Below are 21,067 nucleotides of genomic sequence, written 5' to 3' on the forward strand. Positions count from 1 at the left end.
CATGATAGTCTTTTAGAGAAAAGGCAGGGACGTAGACCAAGGATTTGGCAAACTATAGCCCAAGGTCCAAACTCCTTCCTCCCCCAACCCTTCTTTTATATATCCTTGGAGGTAAGAATGGTTTTTCACATTTTAAAATGAATTGAATTTAAATATATAAAAAGGCATTCTTAGTGCTGTCCCAAAACAGGCTGTTGGCCACAATTTCCTGAAAGTTGATATGGACTGAATGTTGTTCTTTTGGGGAAAAGATGGGAGGGATGTGGACTAGACAATAATATAGCTAGATAAATTTGGAGCTATTTAGACTAATGAGTGAATTCAGAAAGGCATTTCCTTGGGGTATCTAGGTGGTGCAGTGAATAGAGCATTAGCTCTTGAGTCTGGAAGACCTGAGTTCAAATCTGACCTCAGACACTTAACACTTATTAGCTGGGTGACCTTAAGTAAATCACTTAACCCCAATTGCCCAAAAATTCCCCCCAAAAAGCAAAGGTAGTTGACTGGACACAGAGTGTAGATTAATGGATTGTATTATCTAGAAGTCTTTGTCCTTTGATCAGTTATATTTAACATTTTTATTAGTGACTTGTATGGAATGCTTGTTGAATTTGTGGTTGACAAAGCTGGCATGGAAAGCATTATTGGAGGATAAAAGTGGCACCCTGAAATATCTTGCCAGGTTAGAAAAATAGACCAAAGTCAATAAAATGAAATTTAATAGAGATAGACCTTATGAGGAGTGGAGAAAATGCATGGTCATGTCTACTTTGCAAAGGTGGTGAGCTGTAGGTGTGGGATGTTGGATATACTGTCAGACACAGTTGAAATGTTTGTTGGGTTTATTGATCTGCTTTGACTTTTCCCCACTTTAAAAATCTTTCTTACAAGGATGGCTCATTATATAAGAGACAGAGGAACAATGTGTTTGGAAGTCAAGGTGATGATAAATAGAGATATCACCAAAAATAAGATTTAAAAAATGTAATAGGGATAAATGTTATGTTCTGTACAAATACAGGACTGGTAGGAATGGTGTGACTATAATGCAGTGTATACATACATACATATATACAATACACATATGTATATATACAAAAATATACAATATGTGTACGCACACATGTATATACAACAACATGTGTACACACAATATATACATACATATGTTTAGATATATGTATACGTGTGCATGTATATATCCCTTATTTCAGTGGATTAATCAGAGGGCTTCGTTAGCTCTAGCCTGTGAATGAAATCTAGCCTGAAGCCTGCATTTGCATAACTCATGAGCAAAAATGGATTTTTACATTCTAAAATGCAATAAAACTTTATTTAAAAATGTAAAAAGCATTCTTAGGTTGTGGGTTATACAAAAGTGGGTGGTGGGCTAGACTGGGCCTGTTGGCTGTAGTTTGCTAACCCCTGGACTAGAAGGTGAGAGAGAGAGACAGCAATGTCTCCTTGTGAGAGACTTGTGCCATTGAAGCCAAAAAAAGCTAAAATCATCTTAGCCTTCATTAAAAGAAGTCTACTATCCAGAATGAGGTAAGTGATAGTCTTGCCATATGCTTCCCTGGCCACATCACACTTGGAGAATTGTGTTTTGTTCTGCATGCTGCATTTTAGTTATGGATACTGTAAGTCCAAGGAAGTTAATTAAGTAGGTGAGGAAATCTTGCCATCTGAGAGTTGGTGTACTTGTGATTTGGGTAAGGGCAGTGATATGCTAGAACCAGTTTATAATGAATGACTCAGAGGAGTTAATTGTTAAGTTTTCAATGTGAGCATTACAACCTCAGAAACTGGTAAATACTATAAATCAGGACGATTTACTCTGTTGATTGTCTAGACTTAAAGTGATGGACAAAATATTAGTAATGCATTGAAAGTGTGTCATGGGTACATTTCATCCCTCCTCTCTCCAACTGTCCCCAAGATCCAGTTGTTAAATATACCAGTGCACTCCTGGGCCAGGATAGATTGACATTTTCATGTCTGTGATATAGGTGGTATAGATTATGTATTTTGTTTTGAAATGTATATTGAACATTCAGAGACAATACTTTTCTTATTTCTTATGGTAAGGAAAAAAACACATAGATATTACACATAAGCACATTTATATATTTTATATTAGACTGTAAGTTTCTTGAAGTCAGGGACTGTGTTTTGTATAATTTCATATCCTGTACAGAGCCCAGATCTATGCCTTACACATAGCAATACAAATGTGTGTTGAATAAATGAACGATCATGGCATTCCCCGTATTTGTTCAACGTCTTCCCTTATTGATATATCTACTTACATGCTTTTTCCAGTAGGTTTCTTTTTTGTCTCTTTTTTTTCCTCTTTTCTTTTTTGCTGCCCATCCTTCTAACCTCTCAAGGTCCCTTCATATTACTTCTCTGTCCTTGAGGATGTTTACAACATCTCCCAATTTAGTCTCATTTGCAAATTTAATTAACATGCTATTTACCCCTCTTCCGGATCATTAATGAAGATATTAAATAAGACCAGATCAAACATCAATCCCTGTAGCACCCCTCTCGCTCCTTCTCCCTTCCCCCATCCACAGCATTTTCTCACAGCTCTGTAGCTGCTTACTGTCACTTTTCTTCTTTCGGGTCCTTCAAGCCATTTCTTGGTCCTTGTCTCCAATCGTGCCCAAGATAATCTGAGTGAATTTATCAAAGAACAGTTAATGAGACAGTGTGTTAAGTGTGGCACTCTAATCAAGTGGTATTAGCTGCATTTCCTTTGCCCAACGAATTTTTCAATTCTATCAGCAAGTCACTTCATGAAGCAAGAATCCAAACAAATCATAATAAGACTCTGCATTGATAGACTGCTTTTTTTTTCTCAAAATAGTTCTAGAGATATCTCATTTTATGTTCACATCATCCCTTTGAGGAAGGTAGAACAAAGCATTATTATTATTAGGCAATCAGGGTTAAGTTACTTGCCCAGGGTCACATAGCTAGTTAAATATCAAATGTCTGAGACTGGATTTGAACTCAGGCCCTCATCCATTGTGCCACCTAGCTGCCCCCAGGACAAAGCATTATGAACTCAATTTCACAGACAGATAAATTGAGGTAATGATGGGTTAAATGTAAGAACATAGAAGCCCATCTTGATGGTAGATCCAGGGCTGCAATCAGAGTCCCTTGACTTTCTACTACATTAATCTGACTACTTACAATCTAACTTCCTATGGAGATCCCCATTTCCCACTATAATGTAAGCAATCTGAAAGGTCATGTGATATACTGGATAGAGTACTGGATTTGGAGTAAGGAAGGCAGGTTAAAAATCTTGCTTCTGACACTTAACTGGCTGTGTGATCCTGGGCAGGTCACTTAACCTCTGAGCCCAGGGAAATTTGTCAGGTCTCAAAGTCACAGAAAAGTTCTGATCCGAGTTGATGCTGAGAACTCTAATATCAACAAAATCATACGTCTCTCTTGTGTTGCATTATCATAGATAAGTGGTCGTACCTCAAACAGTTTGTTAAGACATAAAGGGACTCACGCCCAACCAATCTGATTTGAATACAGCAGCTTGAACAAGAAACCCAACAGATCATTTAGTCCAGACCTTTCATTCTGCAGTGAGGAAGATGAGACCTAGAAAGGCTCAGTAACTTGTCCAAGATGGGAGGCTCTTCAGTGTGAGCTCGGAGACCATGGCCTTGCTCTTCTGATTCCTCCTGCAGGAGGCTCTTTCCTTTCTCATGATGATTCTGCATCTTCTGCTATAAATTCAGAAAAGTCAAAGAGCAGGATGTTGCTTTGGACATTTCTTTCCCATGGCTTAGATTAGTAGCTTTAAGGACTCATAGAATCTCAGCCGTAGAAGGGTCCTCAACTACGCTCAGCTTCTCACCTATTTCAGGAATACCACCCATAACATCCCTAACAGGGGATGGCTTTTCCAGCTTTTCCTTCAGCACCTCCGGCCATGGGAAATACATAATCGTCCAGTCTGGTTTTGGACAACGATCAGGAAGTAAATCTGCCTGGGCAGAATGGGAGATCGTGAAGGCGGGGCCTGTTTTTGCCTTTCTTTGTAGAACTAGTGCTTACCACAGTGTTTGACATTTAGTAAGTGCTTAATAAATCCTTGCTGACTGACCGTCTATCTGAAACTTCCAGCCATTATACCTCATTCTACCCTCAGTGGTCCAAGCAGAACCATTTTATTCCCCCCTACACATGATAGACTTTCAAATGTTTGAAGGCAGTTATTATGTCTCCACAAAACCTTCTCTTCTCAAGGCTAAATATTTCTATTTGTATGACATTTTCCATATCATTCACCATTCTGATCATCCTTTTTGGAGAGATCTTCAGCTTGTCAATGATCCTCTTGAAATATGTTACTCCAGAATGCATACAATATCTCAGATAGTATTGAGCACAGTCAGGCTCTTGTCTTTCTTGATCTGGGACACTATCCTCTACTAATACAGTCTAAGATTGTACTAGGTCTTTTGGTAGCCATATCACACCGATGACTCGTACTGAACTCGTCCACCAAAAGCCTAGTCATTTCCACAACTACCGCTAACTTAGGTCTCCCTCACCCTGCACTTGTGTAGTTAATTTTTAAAAACCTTTATGAGGATGATTAAGCAAGTACATTGTCAACAAGTGTTCATTAAACGCCTGCTGTGTGCCCGCATACTGTTCTGAATAAACTTCTGAGTGGAGGAGGAAGGAGGACACAGTGCCGACATCAGTATTCAGACCCATTCTGTAGGTCTGTTTACAAGATAAAGAGGCTGTTGGGTTGGTGGGGGTGAGAGTTATCAGGTATAGGACCCTAGCCACCTTTTTCTGTTCCCTGCATTGGTCCCAGGAGTAGGATCCTTCAATCTGGCATTCTTAAAAGAACCTTTGCTCGATTCCACCATCCTCTCTAGTGATTATTCTATGTCTCTGCTTCCTTTTTAAGCCAAACTCTTAGAAAATATTGTCTATTCTCATCGCAGCTAAGCACCTCTCACTTCTAAGCATTTCACCCTCTGGCTTTTGCTTCCTCACTACATGACAATACGCTCTCCAAAGCTGCTAGCCATCTTTTTTAGTGGTCAAATATGATAGACTCTCCTCAGTCCTCATCCTTCTCGACCTCATTGTAGCATTTGGCACAATTAACTCACCCTCTCTTCCTGGATCTTCTCTCCTCTCTGTGTTTTCATGGTATTACTCTACCCTCATTTTCCTTCTACTTTGGTTTCTTCTCCTTTGCTAGCTCACCATCAACATTACACCCCCTAACTTAAGGTATACCCATCACCATCTTAGGTTCTCTTCTTTGCCTATATTCTCTCTCTCTTGGTGATGTCATTCGCTCCCATGGTATAGTAATTACCACTAGGCAGATGTCAGCCTAATGTCAGCCCCATCTTAGACTTTCTCTTGACCTCCAATTCTGTATCACCAGCTGTGTTTAGAACATTTCAAACAGGATGACTTATGGAAGTCTCAAGTTATTTAAAACACAATCTATTATTTTTCTAAGTCATTTCTTTTGCCAAAATTGCTTATTTCTGTCAGGATATCAACCATTCTTTCAGTCTTCCAGGTTTACAACCTTGGCTTTGTCCTTGGTTCCTCATTCTTTTTCACCCTGAGTATCTAATCAGTCACCAGATCTTGATGTTTCTACTTCAACAATACCACTCACATGTCCCCTTCTTTCCACTCACACAGCTGGCACCTTAGTTCAGGCATTCATCACCTTTTGCCTGGACTCTGCCTGAGGTCTCTCTGCCTTAAGTGCACATCTGACCATGTCCCTCCTCTACTCAATAAAGTATAACAGTTCCCTATTATCTTTAGGATAAAATATAAATTTCTCTATATATCTTTTAAATCTGGGCCCATCCTATTCCTTCAGCCTCATTCGATATCACTTCCCTCCCCTCACTTCTCTGGAACATACTCCCTTTGTACCTCTGCCTCATTCACTTCGTTTAAGACCAAACTGAAGCAACCACCTTTTACTTGAAGCCTTCCTTGATTCCCCAACCGCTAGTGCCCTCTCTCTCCAGCTGCTGTGTATTCATTTCATTTTGTATGTATTTTCTATCTATTCATTCATGTAGCTGTCATCTTCTCCATTAGAAGGTAAGCTCCTTGAGGACAGGAACTGTTTCTCTTTTGTCTTTATGTCTCCAACATCCAGCCTAGCACCTGGTACATAGCAGCAGGCCCTTATCAACTAATTAGTTAAGCATCATAGGGTGCCATTCCCCTGGAGTTCTTATCTCCTAGTAAGCATGTTCTTACTTGGCTAGAGCAAGAATAGCCCACTGATAATTTGCTTTCGTTGATATAATAAATTGCTTCTGAAGTTATAGGTCCTGTCCTCATAACCTCAGTCCTCAAACTACTTTGACCTAAGTCATTAAAAGTTAGACATTCTGGTAGGCGGGTTAATGGAAAGAGCACTGAATTTGGTGTCAGAGAACCTGTTGGGTCCTATCATTCGCTGTGTGTGGGCTTTCTAGCTCTCAGTCCTGCAATCCTAGGTTTATTGAAGGGGTAAGGATTGAAGGTTGCACAACAGTTTCAAACAGAAATACAGCAGTAATTTTCCTTCTTAGTCAGTCTTGCGCTGAAGTGAGCAGAGGTCAAAGGTTAGAAGCAGCTTAGACAACTTTTCCAGCACTGACACTCCCAGTCTCCTCTCCACAAGCCAACATCGCCACTCTCTCGTGGCGGGTGTGCACAGCGGACCTTGCTTGTTCTCCCTTCTCTCTGCTTTTGCCAGTTCTACTGACCTTGTAAGATAGCTGTTCTGCTTTCTATTCCTGCCTGATTCCGCGAGACATTCCTGTATCTTTGCCACTCAACAAGGCCTCTTATCGGACGCTTTCTTGACCATTAATTCATTTGACTGCGTGATATATCAGAGACTCTGCTTTTTTTTTTCTTTTCTGCCAAAGGAGGTGAGCTGTTTACAGAGAAAGGTCTTACTGAGAAGTCTGTTCTCATTCAAGGGCCAGGGTTTGTGTGGTAAAGGTACAGGGGGATACCATGTGGGCTGTAGCTTGCCTTTAAGTCAGGTCAATCTTGTATTTCTAGGTTTTTTCTATTTCAGATTCTTTTTAAACTCCTGGGTAAAGTTCTATCTGTCTTACACAGTACGCCTGCATGGACTTTCTCATGGGTCAATCCTCTACAGAGAGTAGATCCAATCTATTTTTATGCTTTAAGCCCCTTTTAAGAAGGTAACGTTGTGCTACCAAGAACGTGTGCAGACATTTGAAGTAAGTGAAGGAAGGGAATGGTAGGAAGACATTGTTTGAGTTTTTCCTGCTTTGACAGTTGAATGGATCTGATATCTCTTCCATGTTGATATCTCCAGTGTTGTATAACCTCCTCGCCTTTTTATCTTGTGGAACTACTGTCTACATCTTCTGGTAAACCTTTCATTAGGAGCATGTATCGTGCTAGCAATGGTGGGAAGAGCACTGGATTTGGGATCAAAAGCCTTGGTTCAAGTTGTGGTTTGTCTTGGCTCAGCCGTTTATTACCTGTGTGTCCTTGGGCAAGCCACTTTCCTCTCCGGACCTCAGTTTCCTCCGCTTAAAAAGGAAGTAGGGTAGGTAGAATAGGTATCATCTGAGATCCCTTCCAGTTTCAAATCTGGTATCCTATGAGTTGCTGATCTTATTTGACAAGTGGAACACATGAGCTGTCTGTCCAGCTTACCTTACTCTCACTACGTGACCAACCCCCTTCCTCCTCTGTTTCTATATCTTCCAGGCAAAATCTTTTATACTGCTTCTGCACAATAATTCTTCATTCGTAATACCTAACAGTCTATGGACTTCCATTACATATGTCTCCACTGACATATGTGCTAACTAAAACTTTAATTTTTTTTCGGAGACTGTGGTGTTCCATGGGGGTGGGTAGAAAGAAGGTAAAGAATCAGTATGAAATATGAGGACATAAAATAGTTTTAATGATATGAAGTGACTAAGCAGTGAACCCCAGGGAGCAAAGAGATGGCAAGATGAAGATAGTGTAAGATAGAAAAAGAAAACTAGGTGATTGTATAAATGGTAGAGGATAGTTAAAGGGAGAGAACATTACCTCAAGTCAGCTATGTGGTCTTAGGGAATTTATTTCTTACCTCTGGTTTCAGTTTTTTCATCTGTAAATTAAAGGATTGGTCTAGAAGGGCTCCAAGGTTCTTTCTAGCTCTATACCCTATAATCGTAAGATTTATTGTTCAGTCTTTTTCAGTCACGTCCAACTCTTTGTGACCCCATTTGGGTTGTTGTTTTTTTTTTTTTGGTAAAGATAATGGGGTGGTTTGCATTTCTTTCTCCAGCTCATTGTACAGATGAGGAAACGGAGACAAACAGGGCTAAGCTAAGTGACTTGCCCACGGTCACACAGCTAGTAAGTGTCTGAGGCTAGATTTGAACTCAGGAAGATGAGTCTTCCTGACTCCAGGTGTGGCACTCCATCTAGTTCACCTAGCTACCCTGAATGTATGACTAGATTACCTGCAAGATAACTTCCAGTCTTAGGGTTCTTTGGGGAGAAGATGGATGAGACATGAAATAAAGGAAAGCTTGCAGTAGTAATTGGACTTGGCAAAAGAGCTCAGGAGTGACATGAAGAATTTTGAAGTGTTCACACAAAAGAAATAGAGTTTCTCTCCATCTCTGCTTGTCTGTCTGTCTCTTTCTCTCTTTCTTTCTCCCTCCAAAATTTGCAAATAAGACCCACGGGGGGAAAACCTAGAAGAAAATGGATTATTTGACCTAGAAAATAAAGTCTTCAAAATTAATTTCCAGGTTTATAGAGATGATGATAAACTGATTTATCTTTTATTTAAAACATTTAAAAAATTCCACTGAGGAATTAGATGGAGAAAATGGTCCCCAATTGTAGCATGAAGAATTTGGGTTTGATCAGTGAAAGTAACTCACGTGGGGAAGGTCATTGGGTGGGTTACTGAGAAGTTTTATAGATTTTTTTCTATGGATTAAAAAAATGAAATCCCACCATCATCTGTGAGGATTTAGGCAATATTAATTAAAGGATAAGATGCTTTCTAATGGTCCCTCACACTTTTGTGATTCTATCAAGGTATGGTCCTGAGATTTACGGAAGGAAAAAAAGGATGAAAAAACTATAGCCAACATGTACAAATTAAAAACATAGAAAAAGTACTAAGTTCATTTATACTTAACAGGTTTCTTGTATTGTCTTTCTAGATTTTTGCTTTTCACTCTTTGCTTTGCTTCACTATTGATCAGTATAATTCCACAAATAACTACTTGGTTTAAAGAACACTGGGCTCAGAGTTGAGAGACCCGGCTTCTAGCTCAGACCTTGCTCAGTGTGACTTTGGATAAATCACTTCCACTCTGTGGAATTCATCCTCCTTTTCTGTAAAATCATGGGGTTGATCTAGAATATAAGATTTTTGCATTCAAATGGACCATATTAATCATCTAGTTCAATCCCCCCACTTTAGAAATGTGGCATTTAAAGTCCAAAGAGATTAATTGCTTAACTTCCCTCGGTTTTACAATTATAAATGGTACCCAGGCTTCAAACTTGGGTATTCTGCCTCTAAATCCAGTGGTATTTCTTTTATACGAATCATTGTTAAAGGTCCCATCCACCTCCAACTTTCTCTGATCCTGTAAAAGGAGATGTGTTATTTTTCCCCCCAGGCATCTCCTTTTGTTGAGGTCTCTGTTATTGTAACCTCTATTAACACCGAATGGAATTATCCCAGTGTGTTCGATGGAAAACAGAATTCTTGAGGCACCAAAAACCATACGGCTGATGTTAATCAATGTGGTTTAATTCATTAATTTTAAATATAAGTTTGGATTGAGAATGATCAGGCAGCAGAAATTACTTATTTGGGGAAATATACATATCCTAAGAATCTGTGCCCATATTTAACCCTGCCCCACCATTACCCTGAAACCCTCATAGACGCACATCTTCTATAAAGCACACATGGAATCTCTTAAATTACATTTGTATCAAGTTAACTTGGGTGGTCGAAGTGACATCAAGCACACAGAAAGGGTTCCCGTCAAAAGCTAATTTAAGAAAGTTGTTAGGGCATCTACAATAGAAGCAACCTGTGCACTTGCTGTCAATGTGTTTTCTTTTAAAGAAACTTGCTCTTTCCTGCCCATGTTGAAAACATCGACATCTCTCAGAGAGCAGAGCCCTAACATCTTCATGGGTGGTACCAAACAGCACGCCATGCTTCACCATGTGGGGAACGACAGCTTTTCTTTGTTTTGTTTTTTTCCAAATAGCATAATGATTAAATACTGTCAAATATGAGTAATATATGTATGTTAAAATGGAGAAGAGCTCACATCCTATTATTATTATCGTCGTTTCATTCTGCAGACAAACAGGGGACCAGTGATGGAATTGTTCATTAGGAGATGAATGATATGTCTAGAAAATGTTGTTTATCTCATTGCTTCCGCGAATCTCCAAGGGACCAAGTTGTGAAAATGAAGGCATAAAGAGCATTAGGCAGCTTGTGAGTGATGCCGTGCTGTTCTCATGGAAGGGGACAGTGGGGAAAGGAAACAACAGACAGCGTGGGAGCAGTGTGATGGAGTGTGTATTTGTATAGGGAAAAAAAAATTCACATCTCAGCAGGGAGAGACACCTATTTTGCCTCCAGAAAGGCTAATGACTCTTCTCTCAGCTTGAATTTACATGAATGCTTATTAAAAAAAAAAATTACAGACTTTGCTTCTTCTTGATGATGAACTTCAAAGATCTTAGGAATTCAGTTCAGTCTGGTGAAACACCCAGCTCATGGACTGGATGCCATTTTATCCCATTCCAACTATTTAGTCTGTATTGATTGTATTGGAATCTTAAAAGCCCAAACCAACTCAAATGACCTTTCGCAATGGCTCTTCCTAAGTCCACTGGTAATAGGAAAAGAACATTTTTTTCATCATTCTTTCATTTGGGGAAATTTTTCCCCATGGAAATAGGGATCCCACTCTCTGTTATTTCTTTCTTTCACACTCCTCACCCCCTCCTCCATTATGTGAATTCAGAAACTTGTAAGTAAACTACTGATGCCATTAGGCTCTTCACTGACTGCTCTTCAGAATGAAGGGATATTTTTCTTAGGTTACTAAGGGTCTTTCCCCAGTGTGTTGTAAATCAGTTACAGTGTTTCTACTCCATCCCATCTCCCTCACAATATCATAACATTCCATAATAGTACTGGGAAGTAAATTATAAACTCAGTCATGACTAATTCCAGAATTTTAACGAATTTACATCATTTGCTCTATAACTACAGAATGCATATAAATAGAATGGCTTAGATATGGCAATCAATCAGGCAACAAATATTCATTGAGAATCTACTAAAAACTATTAGTAGACACTTATAAGGCATATTGAAGGCATGATAATAGCCCTGTGGGCCTTATCTGGCTGAATATTTGGATGGTCCTGGGTGAATATCTATGAATGCTGAAGAGGGAGGTAGTCATATGAAAATATGGGCACAACCTCTCTGTGACTCTTACTGATTTCCTCCCAGGATAGGGGCAGCCAATTCTCTCTCCTCATCACCTGTATGACTATTGGTTTTAATGTTAAACACTTGTGTCAACAGTAAGAAGAAAAACCAAAGTACAGTGGAAAGATCACTGGACCAGGTGTTGCTGGAAGAACAAACCACACTGAACGAACGGACGACTCTGAGTCAAAAATATGCACTGAATCAAAATGAAATTAAAAGAGAAAAGACTAGTGGAGTGATGCAAGACCAGACTGGTCTCTGGAGTCCAGGATACTGAGAATTGTCCTGCAGGTGTCCATCTTGTCCCTTCACACTCTGACTTCATTCACGAATACTTGGGTAATATACTTCTGTGGATGCAGGAAAAGAAACTAGATAAAAACCCTGCAATTTAGTATATAATCCATCGCAAACTAACTATGAATCTAGGGCTATCTTTAAAAAAGAGAGATGGAAATGCTTGCAGGGACAAGAAAGAAACATTTTAAACAACAAACAATGAACACATCCTTGCTACAGGAAAGTAAGGGTACCAGTAATACCCACGCATGTTGTTAGAAGACAATACAAAATTAAAGAGCAGAAATGGGGCAGGATACCTTGTATAGGGAAAAAAAAAAACCTTGCTTTCTCTTCTCTTCTATGCAGGGTGGGGTATGACCCAGAGGAACTCTCCCTTTCCCTGGGAGCTTGCTCTCCATGGGAATACTATCTTGCATAGGTTCTTGTTGGAGTTCTTGGGGGTTTGGAGATACAACCAGTTGTCTCAATGCACTCACTCCACCAGCAACGATTTAAGGGACACCAAGAAGGATTGTCTTCATTCCTTTGTCCCATTGTTTCAGTCATTTCGTTACTTTTCTTTCTGTGTATTTTCTACCTTTCCTGGTCCTTTGTCTTGTCCAAATCTCACTCTTCTCCTCTCCCCAACACACTTTGGAGAATGTGTGTCTCAGCCTGATTTGTAGTATGTGACTTACAATTTGAAGTTACTAAAGCCAAGTTCCTCATGCAAAGTAGATAACTGATTGAGCTAATTTCGCATTTTTGATGAACAATGATTTGCATATTTGTCTTTGAACTAAAATTTCTCCAAAGCAATCAATGTATATTTGAATTCAGTCTGCTTGATAAATATACACCTCTGTGAGTTCAGAATGTGAGTGAAAGTGACCATCACTTCAGTGGGCACAATCTGTCAAGATGAACTATTTCCAATGACAAAAAAAGGCACAAAAATAAAATGAAGTTGGTAAAATTCTTAGTATGTGTACAAGAAAATCCCTTGTCTATAGAAGGAGCCTTCGTAACAGCTTGTGATGTGTCAGGATCATAATATCAAAGATCTTATAGCTAGAAGAGCAATTTTTCTGCTGATCAAGACACACTTGGAGTATTTCATACCATTTTGGGTGCCACAAACTGGGGAAAGAAATTGACAAGCTTAAGCACATTCAGAGAAGAGTGAACAAGGTGATTAAAACATATGAAACAGTATCATCAAGGATCATTTGAACGAACTGGGGTTGTTTATGCTGCAGAAAGAGAAGACTTGAGGAAGACTGATTATTGTCTGTAAAAATGGAAGAGCTGTCATGTGTAAAGAGTAAAATACTTGTTTTTGGTCCCAGAAGGACTTAAACCTATTTTTTTTCCTGACTATACATTCAGTGATCTTTATTTTAAAAAAATAAAAGTGCTGATCTGTTTTCGTTTTTATAAAATAATTTTATTGGTATTTTTATTCTTTAAACAACCTTTATTTGTCTACTCTGTTTACAGCTGTAATTGTCTTGCTATTGGTAGCATACATTTCTAGAACTATCTCAAATAACAGTGGGGAAAGAGGAAATTCCTGCCTGACTCCTGTATTTACTAAGATTCTTTTTCCCCCAATGTGTTTTCCCATTGTAGATAATGCTAGTTCTTAATTATAGGATGATGAGGTCATAGATTTTGAGCTGGAACAGACCTTGAGCCCAACCCATTTTTATGGAAGAGGAAACTGAGGTACCAAAGATATTGGTCACACAGTTAACAAAGGTTTGTTTATTGATCCCAATATAGAAATAAGGCAGGGATTTCCTTTTCTACCATTGTTATTTGACATAGTTCTATAAATATATGCCACCAAATAGCAATGATAGGCATGAACAAATAGTAGATGGGATTTGAAGTCAGGTCCTGCTGATTCCAAGTCCAGTGAGCTTACCACTATGTCATAATATCTTTTTTTACCATATTAAAAAAATCACCCTTCCATCCTGTTCTTTATAGTTTTTTTAATAACAAATTCATCTTGTACTTTGTCAAAGACTTTTTCTGTATCTATTGATATAATGTAGTTTATTTTCAATATGATTATTTATTTTGTTATTTATGTTTTCCTCCTACTGAACCGTATTTGCATCCCTGGTATAAATATGACTTGATCATAGTGAATAATTTTTAGACATATTGTTTTGCCAGGATTTTGTTAAACGTTTTGGAATCAAAATTCATTAGTGATCTTTCAAATATTTCATGCTACCTCTCTCTTTTACAATTTCCTGTCCCACGGGTACTGATAATAACTTGACAAATGAAGGTTGACAGTCAGACTTAGTGTTGGACTGTATTGGATAAAGTAGAAATTGTGCAAAATGGAAAATATTTGAATGAATATACTGGACCATCAGGGACTTATACTTCAAAAATGAACACAAGAAAACTAGTTCTGCATCTGACAATGAGTGAAATGAATTTAGGCTGCACTCTAGTTATCGAGTCAAGGGTATCATCCATGGTTCCCCCTCTGGCTTTTCTCACCATCCCAATGACTTCTCAGAATAAATACCTTTCAGTGGCCACCACACCTGTAAATGTATCGTTTATTCCTATTATAACATAAACTCCTTAATGGCAGATATTATCAGACTTTTGCATTTGTATTCCAAATGCTTAGCATAGTGTCAATCTGGCACATAGTAAGCACTTAATAAATATTTTTTTTTCATCCATTCATTAGGCAAGTCAGATAGTGAGCTGTGGAAAGAACACTGGGTTTCAAGATGAGAGGGCTTGGGTTAAAATTTCCACTCTGCTATTTTCTACTTATGTGATCTTGGGCATGTTCTCTGGGCCTTAGTTTGCTTAACTCTAAAATCAGGAATCTGAAGCACACTTTCTAGATAGCTGCCAACTCTATCCTGTACTCACTCGGTCCCATGACCACTCTTGATTATAGGATCTAAATATGTAAAAATAGATGGGGGAGGGGCGGTGCTGATTATAAGCTCTCAAGGGTTTCTTTCAGTTCTAACATTTAAGGCTTTTATGATTTCATTGCTTTTTTATTCTAGTGACCCCTTTTAAAGATAAATACAAGACATTCATTTATAGAGTGAGTCCCCTTACTTTCTCTAATCCTACCCCCTTTGAACAGTTTCTTTCTAATGAATATTAAACAGTCTACTGAAAGAAAGGAATAGTGAAGATATGGACTAGAGAATTATAGGACTAGCTAAGAGAGAAAGATGCCTTCCTAGAACTCAATAGTCCAAACTGAAGTCAATTACATTAGTATTAAAATGAAACCAAGTGAAACCTTATTTGCTTACAATGCTTTCTTCTGACCAAATTCTTCCCAGAATTTCTATTCAAATCCATATTTGCCTTTTGTAGGTTCTGGAATAAATCTGATATCTTCCTTGAAGAAACACACATATCATATATGTACTGAAAAACACAAATGCAAATACAATGAAACCCACTTATATTGAACCCACTTCTATTGAATCCCAGCATATAGCAATCAAATTGGAAAGTCCACGTAATATTTCCAAAGTATATCAAATTCCATCCTATATCAAATTTTCACTCTGGTCCCTTGAAATTCAATATAAGCAAGTTTCACTGTATTTGAAATGGACATGATGCAATATAATGTATTTTTCAATGAATAGAATTCTTGGTAATTCAATTTATGGTTGCAGAACTCCTTAAAGGGCAACTCTCACCTCATACGGGCCTCAAATGAGGGTTCAGCTCTGCAGCCCTTCCTCAGGAAACATTGCTGTTGACTTGGAAGACTCGAAACAGAATGGGAATGATTTTGGTGATATCGCAAATGATAATGCCACTGTCAAGCCAAGTTCAAAGGAAGATGGATCCAGAAGAATGAGCAAAGTTCTTCTCTCAGGTCTGTACACACAGCCATGTTCATAGTCACATGGGGGAGACTTTTGGGACTCATTCTATTCCATCCTTTGGTATACAAAGTTGAAACTAAGTTTCTTCCACTGCCTCTATCATTTGCGGTTCCCGTCAATAATGCTGCACTCTGTTGGCTCACCTTCTCTGATTACTTTCTTTTTAAGATTCCTTTGGGGCCCTGATTTCTCTACGCCAGTTGGTTTCTATTTCAATTAACACACACACACGTACACAGACCATGTATCACTTACAAATCACTCATGGTCACGATTAAATAAAGTATACTGCCATATCCTGTGTTCATTCTCCCATGAGTAATAAACTGGGCCTGGTTTAAAAATGATTTGCACTTGGCAATGCTCCTTTTATGTCGGAGAAATTCTATCTGAAATCTTGGAAAACCTGCATTAAGAATAGTTCCTCATACGGCTCTGTCAATCTTTTCTGCACCTGTTAGCATGTTTAGGAAATGGCTTCTTATAATTCACTCATCTTATTGCAAGTGGAAAAAAAATTCACAAAAGTAATTCCGATTATTCAAATTGTTTTGTAAAACATAAAATTAAGAACACATCCTATAATAAGCACTAATAAACTTAGCAACTAGATATAAATAAAATATAGGTTATTAAAGTACTGTAATATGATGGGAAAGAGCTTATAGGCTCATGTAATTATCTTTGCTGAATGTAAACAGTTGCTCAGATAGTTTTAACTATTTTTAGTGCCTGAAATATCTAAGCTTTCTGGGCTATGCCAAAGGGAATGATACTGCCTCCATCATTACAGCTCTTGCTTGAGTCCCTGATGCATAATAAACCTATGAACTCTATTAGTTGTAATCAATATGAGTATAGGCACATAAAGGCCTTCGCTCACCTCTCTCACTGCTTCACACTGGAAGCCAAAATGACTATGAGGCCAAGTCCCCTGCAAGGAATCAGGTACGTCATTTTTCATTTGAAAAGAAGTCCTCTGCAATAATGGAAATCCTGAGAAAGGTTATTACAATAATAAATGAGTTGGCAGGGTGATTTGTGCTCAAAACAAATGTACCTCCTGACGGAAGCCTCTTTAATTCCTTATAAATCTTGGACTTATTGGCCAGAATATGACTCCTTGAATCAGTCAGCCAAAGGCCTGCGGAACTGCGGGTTCATGTGGCTCATTTCTTGTTGTCCAAACAGCTGTTCCTGATAGTCCTCGCTGCAGGTATCTGTTTGGGGATTAGTAATGCTTCACATGGTCGTACATCACAAGAAATGGATGTGTAATTACATTAAACATGCTTCATCTCCTTGGGCTCACTCATCCTTAATCATGGGGATTGATGCCACTCAATGACCTTTCTCCACAGATGGTTTTGCTTTTTATAATAAAAATAATAATAATAAGGCATTAATATAAGAATATGCACACAATAATGGCCCTGGTCATTTACACAGCACTTTTAACTTTTCAAAAGTCCTTTTGTATATTTCCCTCCCCAACCCAACCCCCCATTTATTGCAGCTGCTTGGTTTGTCCCAAGTGTGCCTGGGCGAGTTTATCTTCCCTGGGTGTAACTAAGTGAGAAGATTCTCCTTGGTTCCTACCATGTAAGTAGAAGCAGGTGCATATCCTTGTGTCCTGGTGTGGCCTGAATGTGGGGTTGCATCTCTAGGTGATGTACCTAGAAATGCAGAATCTTTGACCTTCAAATGGCTTTGAATTTTGAGAGAATTATCTGCTTTTAGCCCCTGAAGAGACTCAGTAGATCTCAAGACCATGGATAGATTTTTATAATTTTATTGAATAAAACTATAGCTGTTGGCAGGAAACTTCTCAGCATTAGTTTTAATATATAATTCTGTTCATTAATTTGTTGACTTTCTCATCTTGGGTTCTGGGAATTGAATTTTAAGAAAGACATTGACAGATTAGAGAGTCTATGTAGAGGAGTAAGGATGAACCTGGAAGTCGTGTCCTGGGAGGAATAGCTAAAGGAAGTGGAAATATGTAGCTTACAGAAGAGATAACGTAGGGAGAATGCAATCGATAGCTTTTCAAATACTTGAAGGAGTGAAATGTAGAGGATAGATTTGATTTTTTTTTCTGAGAGAAGCAGTAGGGGTAATCATGGAAGTTCCAGTGAGTCAGAGTTTAATTCAATGTAAAGAAGGGCATTCCAGTACTCCGAGTTTTCCAAAAATAGATGCTACTAGAAGGTAATGAGATCTCCACAGCTCTGGGTTCACACAGTCAGGACGGCTGATCACCATGTAGAAGAAGAGGTGCCAACATGGAACAGGAAGGCAGACTAGATGAGCTTCCAGGCCATTTCTAAAGCAGCCATTCTATGACACATATGCCATTTGACTTTCAAATTTTCTTTATTGCTTCTGATGCTACGATATTTCCTTTAGCCCTTAGGGAGTTCAAGGAGCAAATTGTTAGACTTTCACATATAATATCTGATTTTATTTTATATCGATAAGAGTAGCTATCATTTATATAACACTTTAAGGTTTACAAAGGACTTGACACACGTAGATTTAAATCATTTAATACTTACAACAACCACATGAAGCAGGTACTATCATTATCCTTATTTTTACCCGGGCAAGTCACTTAATTTCTGTTTTCTCCTCTGTAAAATGGGTGTAATAATAGTACCTACTATCCACAGTGATTGTGAATGTCAAATGGGATAATATAGTGCTTAGCAGAGAGCATGGCATGTAGTAGGTACAGTATAAATGTTAACTATTATTAACTATTGTTTTAAAGATAAGAAAACTGAGGCTGAGAGAATTTAAGTGATTTGTCCATTAGCTATTAAACGTATGAGGCAACTCTTCTCAGGTTCCAAGTCCAGAGTTCTATTCACTGAACTGCTTAGATGCCTTGTTTTCACAACCGTCTGTGAGACAGGTAGGGAAGATGCTATCATTCTCATTTTACAGATGAGGGAACTAAGGTCCAGAGGGGTGGCATTACTTAGTTGCCCATGTTCAAGTTAGAGGCAGATCTAGGACTGGAACACAGGTCTTCTGACTCTCATACCTGTTCTTTGTCAACGAATGAGAATCTTCTGGGTTTCCAACAAAATCATAGGATATAGATGCAGACCTGGAAGAGATTTAGAAATTGTCTAATACATTCCTCCAGCACTCTTTGGCACCCATTTCATGGACAATGAAAGAGGAAGTTACTTGTCTGAGGTCACATAGGTAGTAGGCGACAAAGATGGGCTTTGCACCCAAATCTGCTGACTCCTAATGCATGACTTTGAAGATGTTGCCTCTCTTAGCTCCTTCTTTCAACATTGTTCAAGATAAGCTCCTTTGTTCAAAAGTGAAAAAATGGATGGTTCCTTTTCTCTCACTTAAAAAAAAATTCTCTAATCTCCTCTGGCTCTTCTTAGGGTACCCTATGAATTAAACGCACGGATTAAACATATCATCTGGTTATCTCCGTTTTGCTGTTTCTGTTGTTTGTCCTTTGTTTTTGAAGAGGAACATGACATCTGGAAGATGATGCCATGACATGCAAGTGAATTGGATTGAAGTGAGGGAGGGCTGTACAAACTTGTCAGCTTTACTTTCTCCTCTGGACCCATGTGGGTCTAGGGACCAGACAGACATAAAAACGATTAGGGACAGCTCCAAATGTGGTGGAAGACCTTGACCTTTTAAAGCTAAGTTCTTTAGCAGGTCCCCATTTGAGGCAACACCCATTTAGTGATTAAAGTTAGTTTAAAAAAACATGAGGCAAAGAAGGGCTTCTTTAACTTAGCCCAGGGGAAAAAAAAAATCTATCTGGGAGGGGAAGTCCCTCAGGGTTTCTGGTTAAAAGAGAAATAATTTCTATTTATATTCACTCTGATATAATCACTAAATCTAAAACTCAACTTAAAAGGATTTTCAGCATTGTGGTATTTCTCTAAGTGATCAGAGCTGTGCAAAGGTTTATTCTATCCAAATTTGTTTTTTCATTTTGGGGAGGCAATTGGGGTTAAGTGATTTGTCCAAATTTGTCCATTACACAGCTTGTAAATATCAATTGTCTGAAGCTGGATTTGAACTCAGGTCCTCCTAACTCCAGGTCTGGTGCTCCATCTTCTGTAGCACCTAGCTGCCCCTGTTCTATCTAAATTTGATGAGGAGCACAGAGTAAGTCCATGCTGTAGGACAATTTGGAGCGTGGCACCTGAATCACACAGCAAGTGAACTTTAAAATAGCTCTTCATCATGTTAACTGAACAGAAAGTTTCAACTAACAGAGTCACTTAAATCTGAAAGACTGAAGTTTCCACTGGGAGAAAAAAGTAGTTCTTGTAAGACTTTTTTCAATAATTAAAGACTCTTCCCAATTAGGCTGAGATCATGTAAAAGTTAAAAATTTTTCCTCACTGTTTCCTGTTATGGAGTTAAATGCAATATTTTACCTCAATAAGGATCAGAGCTGTACCCAGGAAGATTTTTAATTCAACAGAAAACTGGCTAATGCCTCTTTCTGAAATGGAAAGAGAGACTATCACAAAGCTAACTTCTTGGAGATGGAAAATAATATCCTTCTTCAGAAGAGAAATGGATAAATTGTTAAGAAGATCAACTTGTGAGTTTCCTGGAAAATTGTGTAATCTAAGGAAAATAGCTGAGACAACTTCAGCAGCATTTGGTAGAAATTGGAATATAGTCAAAGGTGGTTGAATGGAGGAAATTAGAGGAAACTGAAGAGAAAGCCATGCATTTAATATAATCCAGTTCTGGAGGATTAGGTCTGACGGTAACTATATCTTTTTATACAGCAATCAGCCAGATACCAAATATCTTCAAGGGATAATGAAGTGCAGAACGTCATGGCTTTTTTTCAATAAGAAATTGAAGAATCAAGGCATCTTGCCTCTTAGTTGAAGGACAAGGGTGGAATTTAATTCAGCAATGTAAAAATGTTATTTTTTATTCTTGGAAGTGCTCCAAGAAGGAAGAAATCAGAGTGTTAAAAGGGGGAAGGGAAGAGACTTATAAATACCTTGTTTTGGCCATTTTTTTTATTACCAATTCCAAAATAGTGTCCAAGGGGATTTCCATGGAGGGTCTCTTAGATATATGTTTTCAAAAAGCCCAAATGATCACAGATATATTACTTAAAGGTCTTGTGTGGTGCTTTTCACTCTTAAAAAAGCTCTTTTCAGCTTTTAACCCATTCCATATTTAAGAAACATGCAAAGTTGTGGTTTTATTCTTGTATAGGCTAATAACAGAAAAACATCTCACATTGTTATAAGCCTAACTCCTACTGGTCATTTTATATATG

General features: G+C 38.4%; 1 long non-coding RNA gene across 1 annotated transcript; it reads right to left on the bottom strand.

Moving 5' to 3' along the window:
- Nucleotides 1-2,021: 2,021 nt before the first annotated feature.
- Nucleotides 2,022-16,485, bottom strand: LOC138173279 (uncharacterized). The gene is made up of 3 exons (XR_011171362.1): nucleotides 15,571-16,485; nucleotides 3,602-3,758; nucleotides 2,022-2,678 (listed from the first exon to the last, which is right to left on the bottom strand). It is a non-coding gene; the product is annotated as an uncharacterized lncRNA (long non-coding RNA).
- Between the last annotated feature and the right edge of the window lie 4,582 nt (nucleotides 16,486-21,067).

The sequence above is a fragment of the Petaurus breviceps genome, unplaced genomic scaffold (assembly GCF_028583685.1).
Source record: "Petaurus breviceps papuanus isolate PSGF00001 unplaced genomic scaffold, PetGlider_PUasm1.0 129, whole genome shotgun sequence".
Lineage (NCBI taxonomy): Eukaryota > Metazoa > Chordata > Mammalia > Diprotodontia > Petauridae > Petaurus > Petaurus breviceps.